General features: G+C 45.5%; 2 protein-coding genes across 9 annotated transcripts in view; both read left to right on the forward strand.

The window, feature by feature from the left end:
* LOC144806430 (uncharacterized) overlaps window positions 1–27,221 on the forward strand; it is a 342,683-nt gene that overhangs the window by 189,351 nt on the left and 126,111 nt on the right. The window lies entirely within an intron of this gene.
* LOC144806424 (uncharacterized) overlaps window positions 1–27,221 on the forward strand; it is a 65,811-nt gene that overhangs the window by 472 nt on the left and 38,118 nt on the right. For 6 of the 8 annotated variants that reach the window (XM_078672789.1, XM_078672790.1, XM_078672785.1 and 3 more), the window contains exon 2: window positions 19,491–19,560. The gene's annotated coding sequence lies outside the window, so the exon portion shown is untranslated. Of the gene's footprint in view, window positions 1–1,439; window positions 1,582–19,490; window positions 19,561–27,221 lie in introns of those variants that run through there. The other 2 variants (XM_078672788.1, XM_078672784.1) reach the window with 1 other exon arrangement.

The raw sequence follows: 27,221 nt of genomic DNA on the forward strand, positions 1-27,221 counted from the left end.
GTGGAGGCGGGGTCTGTGAGCTTGGAGGGGTCTGTGTGAGTGAGGCCTGGAGGCGGGGCTATGGCTGTGGGGGCGGAGTCTGTGGGTGGAGGCGGGGTCTGTGTGCTTGGGGGGTCTGTGAATGAGGGGTCTGTGTGAGTGAGGCCTGGGGGCGGGGCTACGGCTGCGGGGGCGGGGCCAGTGGGTGGAGGCGGGGTCTGTGAGCTTGGAGGGGTCTGTGTGAGTGAGGCCTGGGGGCGGGGCTATGTCTGTGGGGGGTGGGCCTGTGAGTTTGGGGGGTCTGTGAATCGGGGTCTGTGTGAGTGAGGCCTGTGGGCGGGGCTATGGCTGCGGGGGCGGGGTCTGTGGGTGGAGGCGGGGCCTGTGAGTTTGGGGGGGGTCTGTGAATGAGGGGTCTGTGTGAGTGAGGCCTGGGGGCGGGGGTGTGGGGGCGGGGTCTGTGGGTGGAGGCGGGGTCTGTGAGCTTGGGGGGGGTCTGTGAATGAGGGGTCTGTGTGAGTGAGGCCTGGGGGCGGGGCTATGGCTGTGGGGGCAGGGCCTGTGGGTGGAGGCGGGGTCTGTGAATGAGGGGTCTGTGTGAGTGAGGCCTGGAGGCGGGGCTATGGCTGTGGGGGCGGAGTCTGTGGGTGGAGGCGGGGTCTGTGAGCTTGGAGGGGTCTGTGAATGAGGGGTCTGTGTGAGCGAGGCCTGGGGGCGGGGCTGCGGGGGCGGGGCCAGTGGGTGGAGGCGGGGTCTGTGAGCTTGGGGGGGGGTCTGTGTGAGTGAGGCCTGGGGGCGGGGCTATGTCTGTGGGGGTGGGCCTGTGGGTGGAGGTGGGGTCTGTGAGCTTGGGCTGGGTCTGTGAATGAGGGGTCTGTGTGAGTGAGGCCTGGGGGCGGGGCTATGGCAGTGGGGGCGGGGCCTGTGGGTGGAGGCGGGGTCTGTGAGCTTGGGGGGTCTGTGAATGAGGGGTCTGTGTGAGTGAGGCCTGGGGGCGGGGCTATGTCTGTGGGGGTGGGCCTGTGAGTTTGGGGGGGGGGGGTCTGTGAATGAGGGGTCTGTGTGAGTTAGGCCTGGGGGCGGGGCTATGGTTGTGGGGGCGGGGTCTGTGAGTTGGGGGGTCTGCGAATGAGGGGTTTGTGTGAGTGAGGCCTGGGGGCGGGGCTATGAGGGCGGGGTCTGTGGGTGGAGGCGGGGTCTGTGAGTTTGGGCTGGTTCTGTGAATGAGGGGTGTGTGTGAATGAGGCCTGGGGGCGGGGTCTGTGAGTTTGGGCGGGGTCTGTGAGTTTGGGCGGGGTTTGTGAATGAGGGGTCTGTGAGTGAGGCCTGGGGGGTGGAGGGTCTGTGTCTGTGGGGGCGGGACCTGTGAGTTTGGGCGGGGTCTGTGAATGCTGGGGCGGGGCCCGTGGAGGGGCTGTGGGGGTGGGGCCTGTGAGTTTGGGCGGGGTCTGTGAATGTGGGGGCGGGGTCAAAACAGCAAACCCGCCCCGCCTGGGGGCGTTACATTATACAGGGAGCGGGCGCCAATGTGTCTATGAGTTCGATTTCCGGCGTGCACCGACGCCAGTGCCTGTGCGGCCAAAGTTAAGGAATCAAAGAAAGGTAAGAAGAAAGGAATAGAGAGAAACAGAAAAAGCAATAAGAAATAGCAAAAAGTAAAATAACGATAACTAAATGAGAGAAATAGATAGACGAACGATAGTAAAATGACTTTGGTATATTATATTCAATGGCACTTGTAATACGACGGCCAGGAATAACCCAACCACCGAACTCTAAATCAGGCTCTTAATACTTTGCAATGCTTCTGCTGTTAACTATGCAACATTACTCAAAAGTCATGACAAAGAGACATCTGGTCGTGCAACCAGAGTTTGGAGCTCGCACCCTCTGTACCTCCGCACCGCCACCTCTTTCCGCTTCTTCCGAAAGGACCTTAAAACTCTTCCAAAGACACAGCGACCAATAACTCTGACTGTTTCGTATTCCTCACTGGAGACTAGTTTGTTCTTACGCTTCGATTGTGGAATGTGTTTATTTGGAACCCTAATCGCTTTAACTTTAGTTTGCCGGGTGTAATTTTTAGCGACTTTATACTCTGTAAATGTGTTACCACAATATCTAATCCTATATACTTCGCTCTATCTTAAAGCGCTCTGACACCTCTGGGTAAAGTATGCGCTATCGAAAAATGCCTAAATAAACACAATGCCCTGCGACCAGGCTGTTGGGGACTCCTTGTCGCCCGTGGCCGTGGACTCACTGGGTCTGTAGACTAAAGACTTTTTAAATAATTTAATTTTAGTAGCCCGCTACTCATAACTGTTCAATTCCTCAGCCTCTGGCTTTTGGAAGCTTCATATGATAAAAGACAACATTATGTCAAAAGGTAACACTAGGGGAGTCAGATATACTGGTATGTAGAAAACATTACGAGGAAGGAAAAAACGGGAGACTCGCGTACATTTTTTTCTAAAGTGCACATGGCATCATATATTTAGAAAAAGGGATGTGCAGTTGTAACAGCACAATAAGGATGAAGGGCAATGGCAGCACAACTTGGACTTTGTGCACAATTGTGCTTGTGACACATAAACGTGGCAACGCAAGTGACAAGGTGAGAACAGTGAACGGCGCGTAGTGAGAGCAGGTGAAGTAATATATACAAGTGACTGTGTGGTTCAGCACGGTTTGATTCACAAAGGTTGCATAGATATGCCGTCAATCGCGCTGTGTGAGTCCACGACTTTTCAATCCTATGGATTCAGGATCATCTTCGTGACGGGGCTGCTGTATTTGAGGTAGTGCTCTCCATGGGGGTCCGGAGGAGTCGAGGTAGTTGAACTACTGTTCGTCAGCGGGTAGTGGATCCTGCGACAACAGATCTTGGCGAGTGTATTTGATTGGGGGCTCTGGAGGGGCAGAGGAGGCAGGTAGGGAGCCACGGCAGCGAGGAATGCTGACCCGGGAAATGGCGACCGGAAGGTTGGGTGTCGAGTAGCCAAGAATGAAACCACGCATTAGGGATTGGCGCGTTAATCAGCTGATAACCGCCACGGTTGTGTTTGGAGGCTTTAGGCATGATTCTGAATGCCGCCGTAGTCGGCGAATCTCAAGTTGCACATTCTTACCTTTCTTTTGGGCCTCTGCAACCACGTACTGCTGACCTCATCTATAAATGATGTTTTTGACACAAGTGTGTCCACATGAGCATCTTTTAATTTGGCTGATCTGGGACATGACCTGGGGCTTGCTGCAAATATTTTTTTTAAAGCCATGCTCTTGTATTTACAATCAGCAGAAGCTTGTGCAGTGAGGGCTGGTGCTGCTTCTGACCTCCCAATCAGTTTGTGGAAGTGCACTTTTTGTGAATACAGATCATGTCTACTCTCTTATCGTGCTTCAGTGCACAGGCCCGACGTGGCTGCCTTCACAGTTTTATCCCACACAAAAGTGTCTACTTGCACACCCGGCAGCCTTCTTCTCAAGCACCAAAAGACAGAGATGTTCACCGTCTCTTTCGCTAAATCTTGTTTTAAATGGAACAATTCTGTCCTTCTCTGCTTGGTGCTTCTGAATATATACAATGCTAACAATACAAGATCAAAATTAGATTTTGATCATACACAAGCGAAGTATAGCATTTTAAGTGACATGTTCTTGTTTCGGACAAATATATAACTTTTAAGTCACTTGTAATATAACAGCTGTAGTTAAAACTGGCTTGAGTAAAGCCACAGCAATTGCAGCCTATTTCATTGAAACCATTTTTATTACAAAAGCTGATCACTAGGGCAAATACGCGTCTTCTGTGGTAATATGTTAGATTGTGGTAATAAATACCTCTCTGCAGGCTTTAATGCAGTGTAATAGCAATTCCCCTATATTATATCCTTAGCCACTTTAACATATGCTTTTCATAATAAATACATCCGACCATATGTTTTTGCATATCTTTTATTAATAAATTGATCAGGCATATTGCCTACAGTAAAATTGATTGAAATTATTTTAGGGAGCTAGTAGCTAAGCTGAAGCCTTTTGAGAAAATTACATCTGTGTGCCTCAGCTTCTCACTCTCCTGAGGTTTGCCCAGTGCTGCGGCGGGCTGGGCAGCACTCCGAGTTAGCAGACTGTAGTTACTTTAAGTAGTAATGATAATTTATTAGCAGGCAGCTGATATTATCCGCGTTGGGGCCTCTCAAATCCTGTTTGGTACAGTCATTTCCCACACAGGGCTCGACAAATCCTAAAAATGTTAAAAAGCCTTGCAGATCTAGTGACTCAAATAATCTACTCAACCTAATTATAGTGCTCTTGACCCCTAAATTGGTTTCAAATTATGTGATCCTGGGCAAGTATTTTAATTTCCGCAAGATAAGACTAAAGGATTTTTTTCAAGAATAAACCTTAGCTTGTACTTTAGTCAAGGGTACACAGATTTGAACTTGGAATTATCTTTGAATTTCCAACCAGGTTGTATCCCCCCTGAAGGTTTGGCCTGAAGATGCTGCGATAAAGCAGATTGAGAATGTAGACATAAGGATAGCCAATTACAATAATCTTACACAGATTGAAAGAAAAGCCCTGGGAAGATCTTGAGAAGAAGCCTCTACTAGTCATAAAACACGCGGATAAAGGAGGCGCCATTGTGATTCAGTCAGCAGATAACTACAGAGAGGCATACCTTACCCTATTAGGAGACACCAGAAATTACAAAGTGTTGGAAACTAATCCAACTGAAACACTTCAGAAAGAGATTAATGTTTTGATGGAAGAGGCCAAGAATGAAAGATGGATCACTGGAAAGGAAGCTGCATTTTTGATTACAATGAATGCTAAGATACCCTATTTTTATATTTCTAAAACAGACATAAACAGAGCCTCCACATGGGCGCACTATCGTCTCTGGCATAGGTTCTGTTCTTGAGCCCCTTTCCAAATTTGTGGATTGGTTTTCATGTCCACTTGTCTCAGAAATGAGGTGCTACGTTAAAGACACAATAAAACCTGTTGAATATCATCTCAGATCAAGAGTTTGATGTAACTTTCAAACTTATGATGTGCCTTGATGTGGAAGCATTATACACAAGCATTCACCGAGAAGAAAGCCTATGAGTCATTGAAGACATCCTAAATGAAAGGGAGTGGCCTTTGAAGCACCAGTCAAGTGGACTATACAACTAGCGTGCATCGCCCTAACAAGGTACTTCTTTCAATTTAAAGATACCATCTACTCACAATTACATGGAACTTCCATGGAAAGCACTTTCATGCCTAGCATAGCCTGTCTCTATGTACACCGATTCGAACAACAGAACAAATGGAATAAAAACCTCCTTTACACAGGAGCTACGTCTGTGGTGCAAATACAAAGATGATGGCTTCATTATCTGGCATGGCACCTTGGAAAATGCAACCCGCTTCTTAAATTAGCTTAACAGCTGAAACAAATTCGTTTGGGTTTGCTCAAGTGGCAGCAGAGCTAGCTGTGCCATTGATATAAAATTGCGCCGTTGGGTGGCTTTTGAGGATGGACTGATGAGTAATGGAGGTTGCGGTTAATAATCGCGCTCCTCACTTTGAAGGGATGGCCTCCCCTGTAGGGGATGGCCTGTGTACCCTGTGCATGATAGCCCCTTCGTGCTATACCTGTCCCCGATGTGACTTTCTGTGGCTTGAGCTGTTTCAGTGGCGTTGGCATCGTAGTTGTTTCGAGGCTTTCTACCGGCATGAGGTGCTTCGGGTACTATAGGATCTAATGAAAAACAAGGAACCTGGTCTCGATTTTACGTGGCTGCTTTTTATTTTGGCAGACTCAGTACCTCAACAAGTTAATTCTTAGGTACTTATATTTGTCGTCATCATCTATTTACATCATATATTTTTACACATTTGTGATTTTCAAAAATGTCCAAGTTTAAAACACTACAAGACATTCAAATCAATAAACACTTTTTCAAAAACAATATAAAGACACCAAAATGTGAGAAAAATAATTGCAAACAATTGAGTCCATTCACAAAAAAATGTACAACATTACATAGCGACAGTACACCAGTTAATTTTCTGAAATAAGTCCTATCACATCTACTTATTTAATGTCTCAGTATGGGACTATAGGAGGCAGCTAGCAGCGAAGGGTGAAAAGGTGATATTGAAGGTACATTAACAAACACGGAATCGAAACGAGTGTGCGCCCGCAGCACAGAGGAGCGGGGGCGAGGGAGGCCGGCAGCAAAGCGAACGCGTGCTGATTATAAACACATGTTTATATTCGTTCTATACAAAAATTGCTCTTATTTCAGAAGCTCAATGTCAATTTACATCGATCTCTTTGCTGGTGTAAAACGGATCACACAGCTCTTCTTACTCAAGATCAAAGTTAATTTGAGTCGATCTACTGCGGGTTATGTGAAACCATTGAATGTCATAAGTCGACGGGTGCAAATACTTGCGTGAGAGTAGCAAAACCTCTATAGCCTCTTAACGTTACGTCTTGATCTACATTTTTAACGACCCTTCACAATGACTCCTCTTTTGCTCTCAAAGTTCTTAACAAACTTGACTGATCTGCAGATAAATTGTGGATCCGCTGTACACAAAACTTGTATGATGGCAGTTCGACAAGTACGTATTCCATAGTCATTAAATTTTTCCTTTAACCAGCGCCGTCGTTCCTCGTCCAATGTTGGACAGATGCAAAATAGGTGGATAAGGTCTTGTTTTGTGGCACCACATAAGTCACACTCCTTGGTGTCCGGTTTCAACCAAGCTGGTTGATCTGCATTTGTCAGCAGGTTTCCCATCCTTAAACTAAGGTATTTCAGCTTGACAAATGATGAAAAGGATGACCCGAAATAAACTGCGGGTTTGAGCATAGTGTATGATTGAATTATCATCCAGGCATGGGCGCGGTGACTAAAGATTGACTTATCATTAGTCAGCGAATGCCTGTTTGCCGCCGTTTTAAGTACTTGCTTGAACGATGATACCGGTAGCTTAGTTTGCCACAATGATGCAAGTTCGGTAGTATCAAGAGACTGATTTAAAAACTTGGTGTACTGGGAATTGGGACTATTTTGCATTGCCTCCCACGTAGCAGAATTGATCTCTGTTTGCCTGTTCATCCAGATGTCATACCAGAACTTAATGGTCTCATACTTTTTTTGCAGATCTTGGGATTGCAGGCCAATCTCGAGTCGGACCTGTGCCGGAGAGGCATTGTGCGGTAAACTGAATATACGCTTGTAGACTCTAGTTTGAATCTTGTCTAGTAGTTGTGCACTTCTCCCATGGTGTAACACACTGCCGTAGGCTATTGTAGGGAGTAGCTTGGCCTTAATGACAGCCAGAAGTGGATTAAACAGAGGGCCCTTTAACTGCTTAGAAATACTGTTGAATGCATGTAACAGTGCTATTCCCTTTTTTTCGATGGCCTCAAAGTGCGAGGAAAAGTTAAGGTGTCTGTCCAGTTGTATTCCCAGGTACTTATAACTATCCACTACCTCCAGTTTCTTGTTGTCTATGACAAAAAGTGGCGGGGCTTTGCGCTGGCGAGTTATTATCATGATCTTTGTTTTTTGGCTATTTATTTCAAGAAGATTCTGTTTAGTGTATTCAGCCAGTTCATGCAGGAGGCGTTGCAGACCTATTTTAGTCTGACTAAGGAGCACCACATCATCGGCATAGGAGAGATGTGTCAGCCGTAATGTTCCTAGCCGCGGTGGGTGGGCGTTAATCCCATCCAGACTTGTTGTTAGGTCTGCCATGAATAGATTAAAAAGATGGGGCGCCAAGACGCAGCCCTGTTTCAATCCGCCATATGTCCTGATCTTCTGTGTTAGTTGGTGCCCATTAGCGATCTTTACCTGCATCCAGGTATCCGTGTATAAATCCATTATGGGATTTAGAATTGTGTCCGGCAGTCCCTGCTGTTTTAACTTGGACCATAGTAGCTGACGATTGACACGGTCAAAAGCCGCCTTGAAATCAACAAAGCAGGCGTACAGTGCTTGACGGCTTTGTATACTCTTTTCGGCGATTAAACATATCGCCATGGCATTAGCCATAGTGCCTGTACCCCTGCGAAACCCTGTCTGATTTACCGGAATCTTCTTATTATCTTCAGACCATTTGGTAAGGTCGATTAGCACAAGGGATGCATAGTATTTTGCTTCAGCATCAATAAGTGCTATCAGACGGTAATTTGCTGGTTTTTTTCGGTCTCCTCCTTTGTAAATCGGATTTATAATCGCCCCTCTCCAGCTTTCAGGGAGCCGACTTGTGCTATTTATTGACTGAAATAGGATGTTTAATTTGCATGCCCAATATTGGGGGTCCTCCTTATAGATGGCCTGGGGAACACCATTTGGTCCTGGTGCGCTATCTTGCCTGCTTCTTTAAATTATTTTTGATATTTCTGATTCCACGTAAGAACTGGATGTCTGAGCCCCACCTTTCTGATTGGTACACAGATTGTTTAATTGTGCTGGAAAGGAGGTCTTTAGGTTCACTACATTTGATGTATTGTTAGTTGTTGTTATGGGCGGCATCGATAGATTTACTGAGAATGTGTCAAGTATATGTTGAACCCATGCCTGTTCTGTAACACAGGTCATGTTTATTATTTGTGCTGATCTGTTTAATGAATTTACCTGTGACCAGAACGCTCTGGAATCGGATTTCTTTATGTTATTCAGTAGTTTGGTCCAAAAATCGGTATCTCTGTTTTTTTTTTCAATCCATATTTGTCGCTTATATTGTTTCCTTACATGTCGGATTGTTTGCCAAACATGCAAATCTGAACTACGACCCTTTGCTTGCCTCATGAACTTCCGCAAACGCCTTCTTAAGGACAGAATGATCTTACTGGGCTGACCTTTATTCCTTTGGTTGAATTTTATGCTCAAGTTGGCTCTAGTCTTTAATAATTTATTCAAAAAGGTAGTCCATGTTTCTGCGCACATTTCATTTCCATTGGTTATATTTTGAAGTAGGTGCTTTGCTTCCTGTGCTATTTGCGGTAGCGAGTTACTCGTCCATCTTAAACGCTTCAGGTTGATTGTCGATGTTTCCCCAGCTAATGATCGAGCTTTTAAATGTTTGAACGGTGCCAGGCTGATTTCAATATGCTGCATTGAATGGTCGCTGTCAGCCGTACACAGAATTTGGAATTTTTTGATTAATCCCAGCAGAGGGAGCGAGACAATGGTATAATCCTAAATTGTACTTGCGCTAGGGCCTATATAGGTGTTTGAAGGGGGTTTATCCTGTTTGATTCTTCCATTAAGTACTCGCAACCCATGATTTTCCAGAGCCCACATCAACTGTTTTCCCACTTGGTCAGTCTTCTTGGCGAGCGGGATCTCCTGTGTTTCAACCACCCAAAATTCGTTTGCAGCGATGACATTATCCTCCTGTTCTGGGTGGTGTATAAGATTAGTATTGAAATCGCCCGTAAGGATTATCTCCCATGTTGGTTGATCAAGACGAAACCCAGATATTACATTGTTAATGCATTTAAATAGCTCTTTTTTTACCTTCATTTTTGGGTGAGCATATATATTGATTAGTATTATGGTTCCGATACCAGCCTTGGATAACCTCTCAAATTTGATTATTTGCATATCGGTCGTAGAGTTTGCCAGTTGGGAGGCTTTGATGTTTAATGCAGTATTTATGTAGACCGACAAACCGCCTTTCGCTCGTCCATGGCGCTGGGTGCGGGTTGCACTAACATGAAAACTGATTCTGCCTGGGACATCAATTGGCTCTGTTAGCCATGTTTCCTGCAGGGCAACGATGTCATAAGTGGCCCAAGTGTCCATTTTCCAGTTGTTGTTTAAAATTTCTTTTGCTTCAGCGATCTTCCAGGAGAGGACTTTTACTATACTTTGTTCGATGTTATACGCCCTGCTGTTAATTCGGTCTTCAGTAGGACATTGCATCGGCCTACTCTGTTGCTCAGCTTTTATAAGTTCTGCACCCCTGGCACCTTGCAATACCGAGTATGTTTGTTTTCGACTTATACCGGTCTGATCTTCTCGTCTGATGTGCTTTCTTAATAGGGGCGAGGGATAGCCTGCCGTTTTCTCTTCTTTGAGCGAGATTCCCCACTCTTCGAATTTTGTGGTTTCATTGAGTAACTGCTTAACTATTTCCACGCTCCTCCAGGTTGAGAGGGTGCCTTCCTTGGCTGAATTGTTCCCAAGATCAACAAATTCAATTGTCAATAAGTCTGCAGGCGTTATATGGTTGAGGCTCGGGATAGCCGAGATCAGATGTATGATGTTTCCTCGGTTTTAGTAGTCTTGTGTGTCTCGCATTGTGTAGTTAGGTATAAAAAGTATCCTTCCAGTTGTTGTTAATTGTATATCATCCACATTGCAATGTTGCCGAGTTCTCACATTTTTATTACTTCCGTTGTCCCTCGACTCATCCTTTATGATTTTGACCTGTTGGATATAGTCATCATTCACTAATTGCTCTGTTGGCATTCTTGTCTTGGTTTTTACTTCCGGAATTGTTCTTTTCTGTCCGCCTGATTTTGTGTTAGGCGTACAATCGTTAATGGTGGTCACTAGAGAAAGCATTGGTCTTGTTGCTTTTCCCGGTCCTATGCTTTGATGTTGGTCGTACCGCTCTGTAATAATCTTTACTTGTAGTTGATGCTGCTTACTTCTATCGACTCTTGCTGTAACTTGTCTTGTGTTAGTTTTGTCCCTTTTCGAGGTAATGTTGATACTCCTAGTTGTATCAGGATTTGGCGTAACTTTATGTTTATTATCAAAACTGTTAGTCACTACCCTTTGATCTCCTTGCTTGTTGAGCTCGTATTTACTGATTTCTTGTTTCATTCCTTGGTGGTTAGTGCCTTGCGGCTTGACGCAGGTTCTTTGTTGTTTTTTATTCCCATCATTATTTGGCTCGTCCTTCAAACTCACTTGTACTCTGTTCAATGGTGAGTGGTCATACTCAATACTTTCCAGACTCCAATCCGCACTGCTTGATGTTGTGGCTAGGGTTGCATGTTCATCCTTATTTGAGTCATCTGTATCTGAGCTTGCGACATGGATCATCTCCTCGTGTGTTGTTGCTGTTCGTGATCTTTTTATTTGGGCTAAGTCGTTACACCATTCTTCTTTGGCAGTGTGCTTTTGCCTTTCTGCTTTTAAGCTCTGCTTCCCGAGGCTGCCCCGGGATTTTGGTGTTATTGATAGGGGGTGTAACCCCTCTTCATTAATAGCTTTGGCTTTGACTGATGGCTTTGGGCGGTTAAAGATCGGGAAGTTGATCAAGGTCTGCTTTGTTGCTGGCATACGGTTTAATAATTGGTTTCTATTTTTCCTCGCCCGTTTTTTCTGTCTTTTGGTTAGGGGTTGGTTGGTGTTCGGATTTTTTTCACTAACCTGTATGAACTGTTTCTTCTGTGTTGGATCATGACAAATGCTATTCCGAGGCCCTGGGTTTGTCCCTCTAAGATTTTGGACATCCTGTTGTTCTTCAGTTATTATTTTTATTGACATGTTTTGTTTCGATTCCTTATCTGTTGTTTGTTGTGCTGCTACTGTTTTCAAATCTGCCTTTCTCTTTTCTCGATTTGCTATTTTATCTTTGAGTACATCTTTTTGTTGCACGATAAGGTTTCTTGTATCAAATGTACCGTTGACTCCCTGATTTGCCTGCTTGCATTCCTGTAGAATGTCTTTAAGTATTAAAGGCAACTCCTTTAGTTTTTCCAATATTGGACTGCATGTACAATTCGGGGGCTGTGTCTGGAGGCGAGATTGTTCCTGAATAATCGCAACCATGTTTCCCATGGTATCCAATTTTTTGTTTATACTGGATATGTGTTCTGCTATTGTGCTCATTAAGTAGATTTGAATATCAAGTTTGTCTGACTGCATATTCAATGTTTTGATTGAGGTTTCCAATATGTTACCCAGTGCACTATGTAAGGTTATTATTGATTCCAGATTTTGGTTGAGACCTGCTTGCATTCCTGCTTGCTGGCGTACGTTTGCTTTAGTAGTGTTTGGCGTGAATTTAATGTATGGGTATTCATCAAGAGACGCTAGTATTCGATGTTCCTCGTTTAGATTGTGTAGAGATCCCTTATGTACTGACTCTTTTACGAGTGGTGGCTCACATAATGCTGTCACACTTGAAATTTCTATTATTGATGATTCCTGACGGTGCTCGTAGCCGTTGCAGTTAAACAAATCTGTACGTTTTTGGGTTTCTTGGGTTTCTATATCCTGATTTGACCCACTAGATAACTCAATTAAACTATTATTTGGTGTTACCAGGGTTGATTGATTGCCTTGGTGCTGTTCTTTTGAGATATTTTCTTTTGCCTCTGTTGTTGGCGCTACAGACTTGTTGTGTAGTTTCATTTGTTTGGAACCAGTCAAGTTTGTTTGCTTGTCTTGTTTTACATTGCGCGACATTATGCTTTGTTTATTGTCTGAAAAAGTTTGGCAGTCCGTCCAGTAATTACATCCATCACTGTTGTCGCTGGGCTTTGACTTTATTTGATTTAAACGTGAGTCCAGTCTCGGGGTTGAGTGATTATTTGATTGTACCTTGTACACAGCATCAATCCCACTAGCATTATGGCTTCCTACATCAACACCCACAACCAGAGGGCTACTGGTCCTTGGTAGTTCTTGATTTATGTCAATTATTAATGGAACTGACTGTGTTGAATTCGTGGTGGTCCTTTGAGGCCACATGGTCGACATACTGTCGCCCAAGGGTTTTTCACTAGGACTGTCCAGTTTCCAGTCAATGATACCGACGGCATTGAACGATTCATTTGTTCTTGAGCCGGGTCGTGACGACTGTTATCCGCGTGCTTCGTGTGTACCGTATGTACTTGATCTTGAATTTGTATCTTGTGCTTGTTGTTCCTCAGAGCTATTTGTGGGCTCTTGTCTGATTCAACTTTTCCAAAGCCCTTCGCTGGGGTAACGGTTGCACCGGACAGGGGGGGCTCTGGAACAACTGACTGCATGATAGCCTTGCTCGGAGTCATAGGTTTTTGTAGTCCATTTGGGATTGCTGGCATTGTGTATATCGCAGACACAGGATCTTTCAAAAAGGTGAATTTTCCATTTGGCTTCATAGAGCCGAATATTGAATAGATTGGAGGTATTAGTGGGGTGGTGGGGGGATTGGCTACAGTATCTATACGGCGGCTAGTGTTTGCTTTTGCTTTGGTTTTCCGTTTTGTGGTCCGTTTTGTGGTCTGTGGGGGGTTTCCTCGTGTTTTTCCCAACCTCATTGTTCCCACCGACTGAACTCCAGGCCTCTCGCTGCCCTTGGCGACCTTTGCGATGGGAACTTGCTAGGTGTATACTTGCTTAGTATGACGGTCATTAAACACGGGTTGTGGCCGTTAATAAGTAAACTGATCTGGCCCAGACACCCCCTCTGCACTCCACTCCACCCCTCTCCAAAGTCCTTTCCAAACTGTTGCTCCAGCTATGGCTGCCTTTGCCACTGCAACCCCCTGCTGTCTCCTCTGTTGCCGCTAACACTCAAGACCCTCCACCTCTCCTCACCGGGTATGCTGCTCACTGCTCACTGCTCGCTCGCAGGATTCCTCAAAAGATGCTTTAGGCGTTACAACCACTTTGGGCACCTCCGTGCTGCCGCCTCTCCTCTGAACAGGTTTTGGGTCCTCTCCTCTGGTCAAGCTTTTAGGTCAGACATGTGGCCGGCAGCGCCTCGGGGGCTTCAGGGCTTCGGGATGCCACGGCGCTTTCAAAGCCTCAAAATTCACTTATGCTCCAGACGGTATTAAAATGCTCCTGTTTATTTATCCTGTTTATTTACCTGCATCTGCGTCTGGCATCTGGCACTGGTGTGACGCGGTACTTCAAGGCTCCGAGTACCAAGTCAGCCTGGGAGTAGCTCTCAGCTCTCAGCCTGCTCCCGGCACCCAGCTCCTGCTTCTACTTGAACCTCTGCAGGGCGGTGCGGCGCAGAGCTGTAATGGAATCCCCTGGGCTTCCGAGGTGGAAACAGCGCGGGGCGCCTCAGGGCTTTCGAAAATACCGCGACGCCTCTGCACTTTAGAGCGCTTTAGAGCACCACCAGCGCTCCAGCGCTTAGAGCCCCACCAGCGCTCTCGTCTAGCGGCTCGCGGCTCGCACCTCGCTTCAGTATCACGATGCAGTATGCAGTATGCCGGCTTTGATCCCACCGGTGCTCACCAGCCCTCTTAGCCCTCTCAGCCCGCTCCAAAAGCCAAAAGCCCGCTCCGGCACCCTCCTCTCCTGCTCCTCTCCCGCTGCAGCTCGACTGCTCCACGCCGCTCGATTGCTGCTCAACAAACAGCCCAACACATGTTTATAATTTAAACCAGATGTCCCTGCTGCGCGTAACAGACACCAATAGGCCATGAGCGGAGCAATGCCCCCACCTGTGGCCAATTGCGTGCTGTCTTTTTTAAAAACAACAACAATAAAAGGGGTATGCCCAAATCACCCCCTATACCTGGGCATATAACATCAAAGATGTATAGCAAAGAAAAATAGTACGGAGGGACCAATCAATCATTTATTTTTGTTCATGGTACCATCAATTACCCTGACGTTTTTTAGTATTTTGAAAATCTACATATACATGATACTAACAAATACACGTGTCATATCACGGGCTGAGTACAGAACATCAATTGCTCATACATTAAACATAATATATACAGGACATGAACAAATACTGAAAATCACATATACATCACAATTACGTATATAACACAATACATATACACAATATATACAACATATAAAATACCTAATTATAACCAAAATGAATGTACACTCCTTACTCTGAGCAATACACTCTGAGGAAGTCCCCTGCGCGCCTGAGGTATAACACCGCTTGTCTCATTACCCTATAGGCGCCCTTACTCTAAGGCAAAATTCAAATTAATGCGACTCCTCATATGTTTGTCGACGCAGTCCCGGTCGCGTTTCAGCCAATCATTTCTTTCGGCTTCATCAGGACATGGGTATAAACATATCTACAATTATAATGAAAAAAGCATAACTACATTCTATTCTACCGGAAAAAATCTCCCTATCCCATCAGTGCCCATGCAGTGCTCAGAAAGTCAAGAGACCACGTGAGATCAGAAAGAGCCAAAAAAGGGGAGGGGATCAAGACGGTGCCACACATGAAGCAAAACTCTACACTCACCCACTCAAATATCCATCCACGCCTGGGTGTATGGTGCAAGTACCACCGGGTCGGTGTTAACCCGAACGACACACGGGGGCAGAGAAAAGGTACTTAAACTAAAAGGCAGCCAAAGAAGTACCTGTAGTGAAGTCTTCACTCTCGAGTTCACAGACAAATTTATACTTCAGGGGTACAGAGATACCCACATCGCCCGAATCCTAAAACAACTCGAATCCTAAAGTGATAATGAAAAAGGGGGGGCAGGAGTCATTCATCACAAAGCTTCATCCTGGATCTGATTCTACCTCGAGTGTGGTACAACACATGTAAAACACATACCAATCAGGCATACTTGCGAAATCACGCTATTAATACTGGTCAGAGCAGCCGCCAACGTTCTCTCGTTCTGTCGGCAAGCTGGGGGTCGCATAACTAATTCCTACACCTCGCTTCCTACAGTACAAAATATCCAGAAATTATCTCCCCATTTCTCCCCACCAAATGCTCTTACTGTATGGTTCAGATAACTATTTTATAATAGTCCACAACATTTACCTGTATATCGGGGCCCCGTCAGCAAAAGGTCCTAAATCTTCCATCATGCTCACAGAATTGAAAACGCCACAACACTGGGTTGGGCACAGTTAATTGTTTTAGTTTTAGTTTCAGGAGGACGTTTGACAAAAGGTGCTATAACAGGATTTAGACGAAAAGACATAATAAAACTGCATTACGTAGAGCCCAAGGAGTGCTAAACTTCAAGGATGCTTATGATTCACACAAATTCGGAGAGTAGTGACGGGGATCCCCAGGCACAGGCCTCCAGACCATCCGGTCTCCTGTTGAGGGTACTATCCTGGAATGTTAATGAGCTGGGGGATAAAATCAAGCGAGCCTGGTCTTGCATTACCTTAGGCCAGCAGTTCCCAAACTGTGCACCGCGGCACCCCGGTGCGCCGTAATGAGGTGCCAGGGGCGCCGCGCGCACAATGTGGGAAATTGCCGCAGCGTGTTTGCTGGCTGCCGTGCTCTGCCGTGCCTCGTGGGACCCTCTGCACAAGGAAGTAGGTAAGTCCACCTAAGTCCACGTTAGCCAGTAATGGGCAGGGAATGAGTGGGTACGTGTAATAGGGGATGGAAACACAGTGCTGGGGGAGGTCATGTTACAGGATGGTCGAGCGTTATGTTGGTCAGGTAACAGCTGCTAAAATCTGTGTGCAGTGTGAAAGCATAGCAATGGGCTAGCCTGGATTTTCAGTGACGTCATCCTTGTGATTATAACTCTGTGCAGTATTCGTTTGTTGATACAGACAGTGGGTCTGCCAGCGCGGCAAACAGATGACCGCAAACAAAACATGGAGAGGGCGTTGCACATGGTGCGGATTATGTAAAGTATCTCTTGCAAAACTTCAACTAGAGAAGTGCTGACATTTAAAAGAACTGTTTGCAGATTTGGACTTCCCATGAGACCGCGCGACAGTTTTTAAACTCTGCACAATATTTTTGAATGTTTTAATAGCCCCTGGCGACCAAGTAGAGCCAGGACCATGCCAATTTGCTATATTAATTAATTATTTGTATATCTAGCTCATGCACATATCCTGAAAATATGTTTAGATCCAGCCTTCCAGGGCCTGTGTTGGACACACCTGCACTAACAGATGTTATGTTATGATCCCGAGGTGTGAGAAATTGCGTTTATGTGACATATTTATGATACTTTTTTTTTTTTGTCCTCATCTCATCAATAAGCTGCTGCAGATCTTTCAAAGCCATCAATTTCGAACTGGGCACCCTTAGGCTTCCTGCACTTGCTTAGGTCACCCGACAAGCCCCTTTTTTGGGGTTTTGGTGTAACTAATCATAGTTCCAGTAGATTTTTACCTTAGATGTCCTAATAATCTCAAGTCTCGGCCCATGGTGATAAAAGGTTGCCAAATATTCGTTGATCTATCACTGGTTGCTGCAGGTTCAAGGCAAGCCATTGCAAGTGAGGATTTTAGCCAATCTTCTGTTTTAGAAGGGTGGGGATCTCTCCATTTTATACATATTTCCTTGCGGGCAAGCAAAATCAGACATAACAACAACCCTTTGTGTGTCTGTGTTAAGTCTGCTGTGGAAAGACCGTCATTAACGAAAAACACCAATGAACCATTAACCTCAATGTTAACTTTGAAGATGTTACGCAGATAGTCTCCTACCTCCTTCCAAAACCGCTCTAACTCGGGGCACTCGTAGAATATATGGATATCATTGGCTTTAGGTGCCATGCATCTGGGACATTTTGGCTCAGGAAGTGGGCGAATTTAGCAATTCTGGCGGGTGTATAATAAATGCGGTTAGAGACAAAAAAGTGATTTTTCTTAAGACTAGCTGGTTTAATAAACTTATACAATAGTTTAAAGATGATTCTAGGTGGTTACCCATGATGGATTCGAAGGGGGATTGGTTCTAAGACGATGACTGTGGTGGAATTCCTAGATCATTTGCATCCAAAAGCTTTTTTATACCAGATGGAAATTTCTTTCTTGTATGGCTGGACAGATTGAAAGAGGATCTCTATATCCCAGATGCCTCTTATGCCCCCATTGTCTGCCTCAAACCAAGATTTAAGTAGTAGGTAATTAAACTTTGAGAAACTAGAACCTATCTTGGCTCTTAAGAATTCCCACAGATGGATTCCGTTTACATCCCCCAGATCAGACCATATGGAGATTCCCGCTCTCTTAATGGGGCCAGCTAAACCATCTTGAAGGCAGGGCGGTGTCCCCGGGGAGTCCCATATAGGTGTAAAATCAGAATAGTAGCCAATTTCCCATTTAGGGCTAGATGTAGGTAATTTCTATTTACCGATTCCTGAGTACCGAATTTTATCGATTCGGTATTTAGGAATCAGTGAATAGAATTTAGGTAAACAATCAGTAAATTTTACTGATTCTGTAATATTCGTTATTACCGATTTGGTATTTACCGAATCAGTAATAAGGAATGCCTCCCTATTCATTCCTATGGGCCTGGAGACCCTATAGAGTAGTGTCGGTTACACCAGTCCAGGCAGCGTGTAGCCTACCCCGGCGCGCCTTCCAGTCTGGGATCTCCGCTAAGTAGGCCCCTTTCAGGGTGCCTGATCGGGTATTGCACCGCCGACCCGAGTAGGAGCAGGCCCAATGATGAAGCAAGACACCTGCTAGTTGGGTGTGTGAGGGTCTTTTTCAGAATAGGAGGAACCCTTCCTCCCTGTTTGGTTTTGCACTGACATTGGGGTTCACTGATCCTCGCAATACATACCTAGTTTCCACCTGCTCCCCTTTCTTTCTCTACTATTCCCCCTCAGGAACGTCATACTAATCTTGTTACACTAGTTTGTGGGCCTGTATGTTCGACCTTCATAGCCCATCGTTCCCTCTCATTGATATAATTAATACCGTGAGGACCTATCAGGTTCAAAACTTAGTGTCTTTGGTTGGGCCCGAGCAAAGGACGTTGCCATCTCCACAGCTTGATCTACAGAGAGATGTGGCTGTTGACATAGCCACCTCTGGGTGGGTGTTGGTAAGACCTCAAGAAACTGCTCCAGATAAATGACCACCAATATTTGTTCCTTGCTGTTCTCTTGGGGTCTTAACCATGTATCCGCAGCCGCCTTTAACTTTAAAAATATGGTCTTTGGGTTATCTCCGGGGTTACCTCGTTCCTTTCTGAATCTTGACCAATATGCTTCAGGATCCATTCCCAAATGGTCCAATATGACAGTCTTAATGTCCTTGTAAGGAGTGTTTCCTGTGGGGTTAGCCACCTGGTACACAGCCTGGGCCTCCCCTGTCAATAGCGGTGCTAAAAAGAAAGTCCACTTCCCCTCCGGCCATCCACAGCTTGGGGAGCCCTTTCAAAATTCGTAAGGAAGGCATACGGGTTCTCGCCCGGTTGTTTTTTCTGAAGGGATATGTTGGGGTGCCCTGCATGTACCCCTTGGTGGCTCTGTTGATTCGTGGTTTAGTGCGTTTGACCGTCAGCAACCTCATGTATGCATTCAACCTGCTGGGTGAGTGAAGCCTTGTACATTTCCCTGCCCACTTGGGCCGTCGTCATCTATCTCTCTATGGCCCATTCCAATTTTTCTTGACCACGAATTATTTGTTGTATTAGGCTTACCATTATCTTGGACTAATGGAATTATGCCCACATTCTACACCAAGTATGTAGAAGAGTCGGTCAAGAAGGAGCTCATTGCATTGAATAATTTCTTAGTATGCACTTTTTTTAGTATTACAGGAAATCACAGTAATTGATTGTCTCTTTTGTATTCTTCTTTCCCACAGAATCTTCTACTTCAGTCCCTTAGGTGAGCCTCGGCCACCGTCGTCCCTCGGACAGAAGGAAAAGGCTCAGGTAAGTGTTTTTGCTTTATGGTTTAGTCAAGGGAGGATGTGAAGGATAAATAATAGCTATGCATAAATGTGAAGGAAGGCGGTAGAGGTTGGAGTAACAAAAAAGAAAAAGAGTAGCCAATGATTTCTGCTCTTGTCTTTCTTTTCCGTCTCACTTATTTCCTTTTCCCTGGGCCCCTTTCACCCCTCAGCCTCCCCTCCCTCTTTGACTCAGCCCCTTTCCAAAAGCCCCGTATACGCCCACGCACCTGGAAGAGCCACGTCCCTCCGAGCCGTGGCGTAGTGACTACGCGTCCTTCATTGAGGTCTGGTCTCCTTCTGCTTCAGCTTTCCCTCCTCTGCCAGGTTCGGGTGTTCCGTTCGCGGACAAGCTGTGACCTCCCCTGGGCTCCGGTTCTCTCTCTCGGAAGGTTGTTAGGTCTTCTCCGTCTTTCCAGTCTTCCCAGCTGGTTTCTCTGCCTCGCGCTCCCTTGCTGTGTGTATCTGGACCAACTACTGACCTACCTGACCGGCTCTCCGCCCCGCCTTCTTGAATCATGTATCGTCTGAAGTCTGTCCTCATCTCTGGCTTAAAGGGGCCTCCTTGTCGTGCAGGCCTCAACCAGACCCTCTAGTGCAAGGGGTTTGCCCTTCTGCGCACGAAGTCCTCAGACCCAAAAGGAAAAAGTTGGCACGGAAACTGGAAATGCAAAACATAATGTTTATTACACCTCATGAGGTGGTGCTAAAATCCGAGAAGTAGCACAAAGGGCTACTGAACGCATGGTTTATTTATACCCACACAGGGGCTCAGAAGAAGGCGGTACAAAGCATAAGAGCACATTTTATGTCCATACAAGGTAATATCGAGATGCACAATCGATCAGTGGGAGGAGCTAACAGTCTTGGGGTCTCGGCTAACATATTTCAATCTAAGGCTAACCATTAACAGATGCGGACCCTAACGGTCAGCGGCAAAACACAGAGATGCTATTATTAGCCTGTTGCCGGGAAGATTCAAAGGCCATGAGCAGAAAGGTAGGACAACGCACATGGTCGACACGAGGCAACGTGTGGCAGACAAAATGGCTGCCGTGAATCCAAAATGGATGCCGCTAAATGTCAAGATAACGGCCAGAACTAAGATGTCTTTTGCTAACGCTCAATTTAATCTCTGCTAAATTACAATAGACAACCCTTTTAGCGTTAGCTATAGACATATGCTCTTTTAGGGTAATCTGTGCATTCATCTTGTATATCTATGCACATTATATTTGTCACTTCTTTATCCAACGATTGTTGCACTTTTACTGCATTTCGTTTCGATGGTATACAGGCATTTATGCACATAGAACATAGCATTGGGCCACAGTGGATACACATACGACAAGTGAAAATCAATGCAACTGCAATACATAGAACAGTCAGTAACTTCCAACCCCAGGCGGAAACCAAAGCCCAAAACCATCCAGCAAAAGTCCAAGTGCCATTTTTCTCATGAATATCGGCAGCTATTTTATGTAGCTTAAGAATTGCTTCATATACAGAAGGCGAATTGTCAGGGATAAATACACAACAACTACTTCCGATGACTTTACATGCTCCTCCTCTATCTGCTAACATAACGTCCAGAACCATCCGGTTCTGAAGAGTTACAATTCTGGCAATTTGTAGTTCTTTGGTGATATTACCAAGAGCTACAGCAGTTTCATTGGTGACAGCTTCTACAACTCTAGTCAATCGGCGTATTTTCCTACTATTTAATGCAACACAAACAAAAGGAAACAGGCCTAAATTGAAATCAACATATTGCTGCAGACTAGTGTCTGTTTGGTCAATGTCCTCAATCCATTTACTGAAGGAGCAAACCACCACTAGGACATACTTTAAATTATTACACCGCTCAAGCTGAATGTAGTCCATTTGAAGGACTTCAAAAGGTGCAGTTGGTGTAACAAAACCTCCAGATGGAACTCGTGTCCCTTTTCCAGGATTGTATTGCAAACAAATCGAGCAAGACTGTACTACACTCTTAGCTGTGCTAGCAATCTCTGGATGCTCCCAAACCTGCATAAGCATTTTCGTTATTGCGGAAGCTCCAACATGTGCTAGCCCATGTGCCATCTGAACCATAGGTTGTACGAGAGCTATAGGCAGCTTCCATCGATCCATCTGCTTATTTCTCCAACAACTTTCATCATCTAACTCTCCTTCTTTAGACCACTGTTCACGTTCTTTGTCAGAAGCTGTCTTCTGTATCTCTCGCACTTCCTGCCTAGCATCGTGCCATCTTTCAGCTTGTGACTTCACTACATACATAGAAGTGGTATTTCTCTTCATCGCAGTTTCACGTGCTACACGGTCTACAAAGGCATTTCCTTGTCCAATCTTGTCTGTTACTTTCTTGTGTGCACTGCACTTCACTATAGCAATTTTCTTCGGATATGTCAATGCAGTCAAAAGATTATGCACTAAGTCTCCGTGCATTATCTGTATTCCGTGAGATGTAAGAAAGCCTCTTTCCTTCCAGAGTAGGCCGAAATCATGCGCTATTCCAAAAGCATAGCGGCTATCTGTATAAATGTTCACACACAAACCAGCACTAAGCTCACATGCTTGTGTCAAAGCTATCAATTCAGCTGCTTGAGCCGATTTCTGTGGTATGCGTGTTGTCTCCACTATTGTCTCAAGCGTGGTAATTGCATATGCGGCTGAAGTCGTACATCTGGTAATTTCAAACAAGACCCATCAACCCACCATTCACCATCTACATCTGGAAGGGGCGTATCCTGCAAATCAATGCGACCCTTTGTCTGTTCTTCAGTCAGAAAAATACAATTGTGCGTTTCTTGTGACTGAGGCTGAGTCACCGGATATGGCAACAAAGTAGCTGGATTCAAAGTTGCACATCTCTTCAATGTAATGTGGGGGGGTAGCAATGTCAGTTCATATCCTGTAAGACGAGCGCTAGTCAAATGCTGCGTCTTTGTCTGATTCAAAAGGGCATCAACAGCATGAGGTACTAGCACTAACAATTTGTGTGACAAAACTATTCCCTCACTCTGTCGAATTGACACCGCTGTTGCTGCAACTGAGCGAAAGCGTCCAGGTAATGCTCTAGCAACGGGATCAAGAACTGCTGAAAAATATGCACACGGACGTTGCTTATCGCCGTGTAACTGAACCAACACTGACAATGCACATCCATCTTTCTCGTGCACGTAAAGTGTGAAAAGCTTCGTGTAATCTGGTGTGCCTAACACTGGTGCTGAACAAAGGGCTTGTCGTAACTGTCGAAAAGCACTTTCACATTCATCTGACCATGGAAGGGGTACTGGAGTATCTTTCGTCAAAAGTGCTAACAAAGGCTTAACAATGTGTGAAAACCCCAAAATCCACTGTCTACAAAAGGAAGTAAGACCCAAGAATGCACGTACTCCTTTCTGTGTGGTAGGAACTGGTGTGTCTAAAATTGCTTGTATGCGATCTGATGTCAATGCACGTCCCTCCTTAGACAAAAGGTGACCTAAGTAGGTTACCTTTGGTCTACAATATTGCAGCTTCTTTCGAGAGACTTTGTGATGATGTGAAGCAAGAAAAGAAAGCAAAGATAGAGTACATTTTTCACACTGTTCCGGAGTGTCGGCTGCCAGCAAGATGCCATCGACATATTGTATGAGAGCCAAACCTTCGGGCAATAAAAAAGAATCAAGTTCCCTTTTCAATGCTTGACTGTAAATACTTGGACTCTCAGTATAGCCTAGAGGAACTCTACAAAATCGATACGATCGATTATTCAAAGTGAAACCGAACAAATATCGGCTTTCAGGATGAATGAGGATCGAAAAGAAAGCGTTCTTCAAGTCTATCACAGTAAATGTAGTGGCAGTCGGAGTAACCAAGGTAAGGAGTGTTGTGATGTCAGAAACCACGGGATACTGTGGTACTACGATTTTATTCACTTCCCTCAAATCAATAATGAATCTGTAAACTCGTGTGTCAGTATCTCTTTTCAGAATCGGAAGAATCGGACTATTGCAAACATTGTATGGAACTTCCTCAACAACCCCAACTCGTATCAAATCATGTACAATTCGTATGAGTGCATCTTCCCCCTCCTGTGAGATTCTATATTGTGGCAAACGAGGCAACACAGCTCCCTCCTTGACACTAATCTGAACCGGAGGAATGACCATCTGACCCACATCAGTGTCTGAGGTAGCCCACAAAGATTCAGGAAGTGAGGCTAATGCAATATCTTCTCTAACAAGATAAATTCTGTCAAGTTCAGTGTAATTATCATTTAAAATGACTCGCACCCCTTCATGAAAACATCGTATCGTGGCTCGAAAGTGCTTCAACATATCAAGACACAGAATGTTATCTGGTGTGTTAGGGGAAAGCAAAAACGGACATGGAGCACTGAATTTATCAACAGAGAATGAGAGTGGTTGTGACAATGGGCTAAGGGAAGGTGTTCCATCGAAACCTATCGAAGTAATAGTTATGCCAGACAGGGGAGCCCTCTAAACCAATTGTTTAGACAAAGCGCTACGTATAGCTCCTGTATCAACCAGAAACCGATCAGTAGAGCCCTAAACATGTGCTGTAACATAGGGACCCGTCTGATCTACTGGAACTTCAACTGATTCCTTACCCCATCTTAGGCAATCCTATGCATGAGCAGAATCGTACAGATCAGGCTGAACATAATCGGACACTTGATATTGATTCCGCCTATCGAAAGTGTTTGGTCTCTGCTGTGGGCGTGTATTTGTGTCGGATCGGGCACCATCATTCATATATCCCCGAGGCTCCGAGGAACCTGAACCAGTTCTCCCTTGGCCCTGCTCCCTGGCATCCTGTTGAGGATGTAGCAACGGGCAATTACACATCCAATAGCCTAGCTGCTTACAATATGCACATTGATTGAGAGATAAATCCGTACGACCGTAAGGAGTATTGGGAAGTGCTCGTCCACTGCTCGCAAATCTACTTTCAATACTCATGCTGATTTGTTCACTGTCTGCCCGGATTTCTGCACGCAAAACCATTTGAGCAACGTTCAGTGGCGACTTGGAAGGTAACTGCACGCAAATCCACCATTCTAGATACTCATGCCGATTTCCCACTTTCTGCCCGGAACTTTGCACGCAATCTATTACTTTAAACACTCATGCCAGCTTTTTACTTTCTGCACAGAATTTTAAACTGATATCGCTTTACTTTATGCCCGGAATTTTGAACTGATATCGCTATACTTTGTATTTTCGCGGGCTTTGCGATCGTCTCACTCTCCATTGGCCAATATGGCTGGGGCCATAAACTGGTGCCATAAATCGCCCCCCTACCCACCGGATGACCATGAGGCTACATACCAAGGCGGTCAGGGATCAGCAAAAAAGAGATAAGCCTCGCTCCTCACCATCTAGCAACATAAAAGCTGAACTCCATCCTCCCCTTCTAGCAACATGGAAGATGGACTAACTCGACCTACCCAGAGTAGAAAGGGAAACTGAACTCTGTATTCACCACAATTTGGCGGCCATTTTAGACTGGTCTCTCTTTCTCTCTCTTTGGCGGCCATCATGGCCTAGTCATATTCACATATGACCACACCCTAAGAACTGGCCTCTTTAGTCTATTCTCAACTAGCGATTGTCTGCCTTTTATTGCAGTATTATACCTCTACTTGTATTTAATGCGCCGATCGTTAGCTCATATATTTCTGGCTGTTCTCTAGGCTCATTTTTGACTCATTTAGCTCTTTGTGTACACCTGTATTTTGTTCCAGTATATAATTAGTATTATACTCCTATATTGTACATTGTTTAAGCTGCACCCTTTGCACTTTCTATTTTGTATTGCACCGAGTGCTACCTCATATTTTTATATATCTCTCTGTTCTTTTTCTTTATGGTAAGCGGCACTCATTTCCATTTCACTTTGTGCGCACATGTATTTTGTTCCAGTATATCATTAGTATTACACTTCTATACTGTACATTGTTATAAGCTGCACCCTTCTCACTTTCTATCTTTGTATTGCACTGATCGCTACCTCATATTTTTTTATTATTGTTTATTTTTTTATATATCTTTCTTTTTCTTTTTCTTCTTTGAAAGCTGCACCCATTCCACTGCACTGCCTTCCCCTGACCCTCCAAAACAGACAAAGGACTCGCCTCTCCCTACCCTCCTAGTAAGATAGAAAAAGGACTGCCCCAAAACTTGGTTGCATCCCTGATTTCAGGACATAAGAACAAACATAGGACTACCTTATTCTGTGCTACCTCTATACCCTGGCAGCCATCTTAACCATGCCTAACGAAGCGGCATCTTAGGCTAGTCAAATCCTCTACCCCCATGCACACTTCCTAACTCCCTCTCCCACTCCCACTCCTCCCCCGCGCACACCTTAGCTTTTGCTTACGCTCAACCTCACATCCCCCTTCGCACGCCTCTTCCCCCTTTTGTCCAACATGGAACTCACGGGCAAACACACATATAAAATTAACTACCCCCCAGAGCTCTCCAAAAAAACCGCAAAACGTTTTAAGCAAAACTTCTTAAAGTCCCACCCTGAAACGCCCTTCCTAGACACCTACTACTCCCCCATCAATGTAGCCAAGAGCACCGATATTATTCTCTACACTGCACGCAGAGCACAATGGAGAAAAACAGTCCTCACCCTACTCACCATATTGACCACCAGGAAAACTGCTCACGGCATTACACTCTCCACCGCACCATCCCAACGCTACCCAGCGAAAGCATCCATCACTATCTACAATAACGGTACTATCTTAATTCAATCCACAGACAGAAACCTCGACCTATTTGACAACCTGTTCCCCACTTTCATAGAACACATCTCCAACGCTCAGATCCCACAACACCTGGCCCCCAATTCCAACACCACGACCTACCAGCACCCCCTACCACCAACACGCACCTCCTTCCTTCCTCCAGTACTGACACAGCACAGCCCTCTATCCCAATCGTGGCTCTCCCCTCCGCCACCAACACCCCCACCCCCTCTACCCCTCTCCCACCCCCACCCACCTCTAACCCGCTCCCACCGAACCAGCACCCCATTGCCCTGACTAGCTTCCCAGAACAACAAACATCACCTGACAGCACCCAACACAACATGACTCTCTCCCAACCCATCACCCCTCTCACTCTTTTCACTCCCGTCACTCCTAGCCCTCACTCTTCCCTCAACTTCTCCCCCCACACTCTCTGTATTACCACCACTCCTAGCCCTCTCCCCCCTTCAACATCCCCCCCCACTCTCACTCCCTTCTACCACGCTGTCACCCCCGCAACATCCAGCCTCCAAAGATCCCGCAATTACCTCACTCCCCCTATCATCGATTCCCTGCTCAATAACACCAACACCACCACTAATCCTCTCTCACTCACCCCCTCACCCACCCCCCCAACATCCTCACCTACCCGATCAGCAACACACTCACTAACACTTCCAACCCCAACTCCATCCACCTCACATGCACCCCCTCCCCTCCCCCCCGTCTCCAGTAACACAGACACTAGCTCTCCATCAATCCCCACCCCCAACACCGTACCCAACCCCACGCTTGACACTATCATGTCCACCCTCCTACAATTGAGAGAAGAACTCCACACCCTCAGAGAGTTTCTCTTCACACGCCCCAGA

This window comes from Lissotriton helveticus (assembly GCF_964261635.1).
Source record: "Lissotriton helveticus chromosome 1_1 unlocalized genomic scaffold, aLisHel1.1 SUPER_1_unloc_7, whole genome shotgun sequence".
Classification (NCBI taxonomy): domain Eukaryota; kingdom Metazoa; phylum Chordata; class Amphibia; order Caudata; family Salamandridae; genus Lissotriton; species Lissotriton helveticus.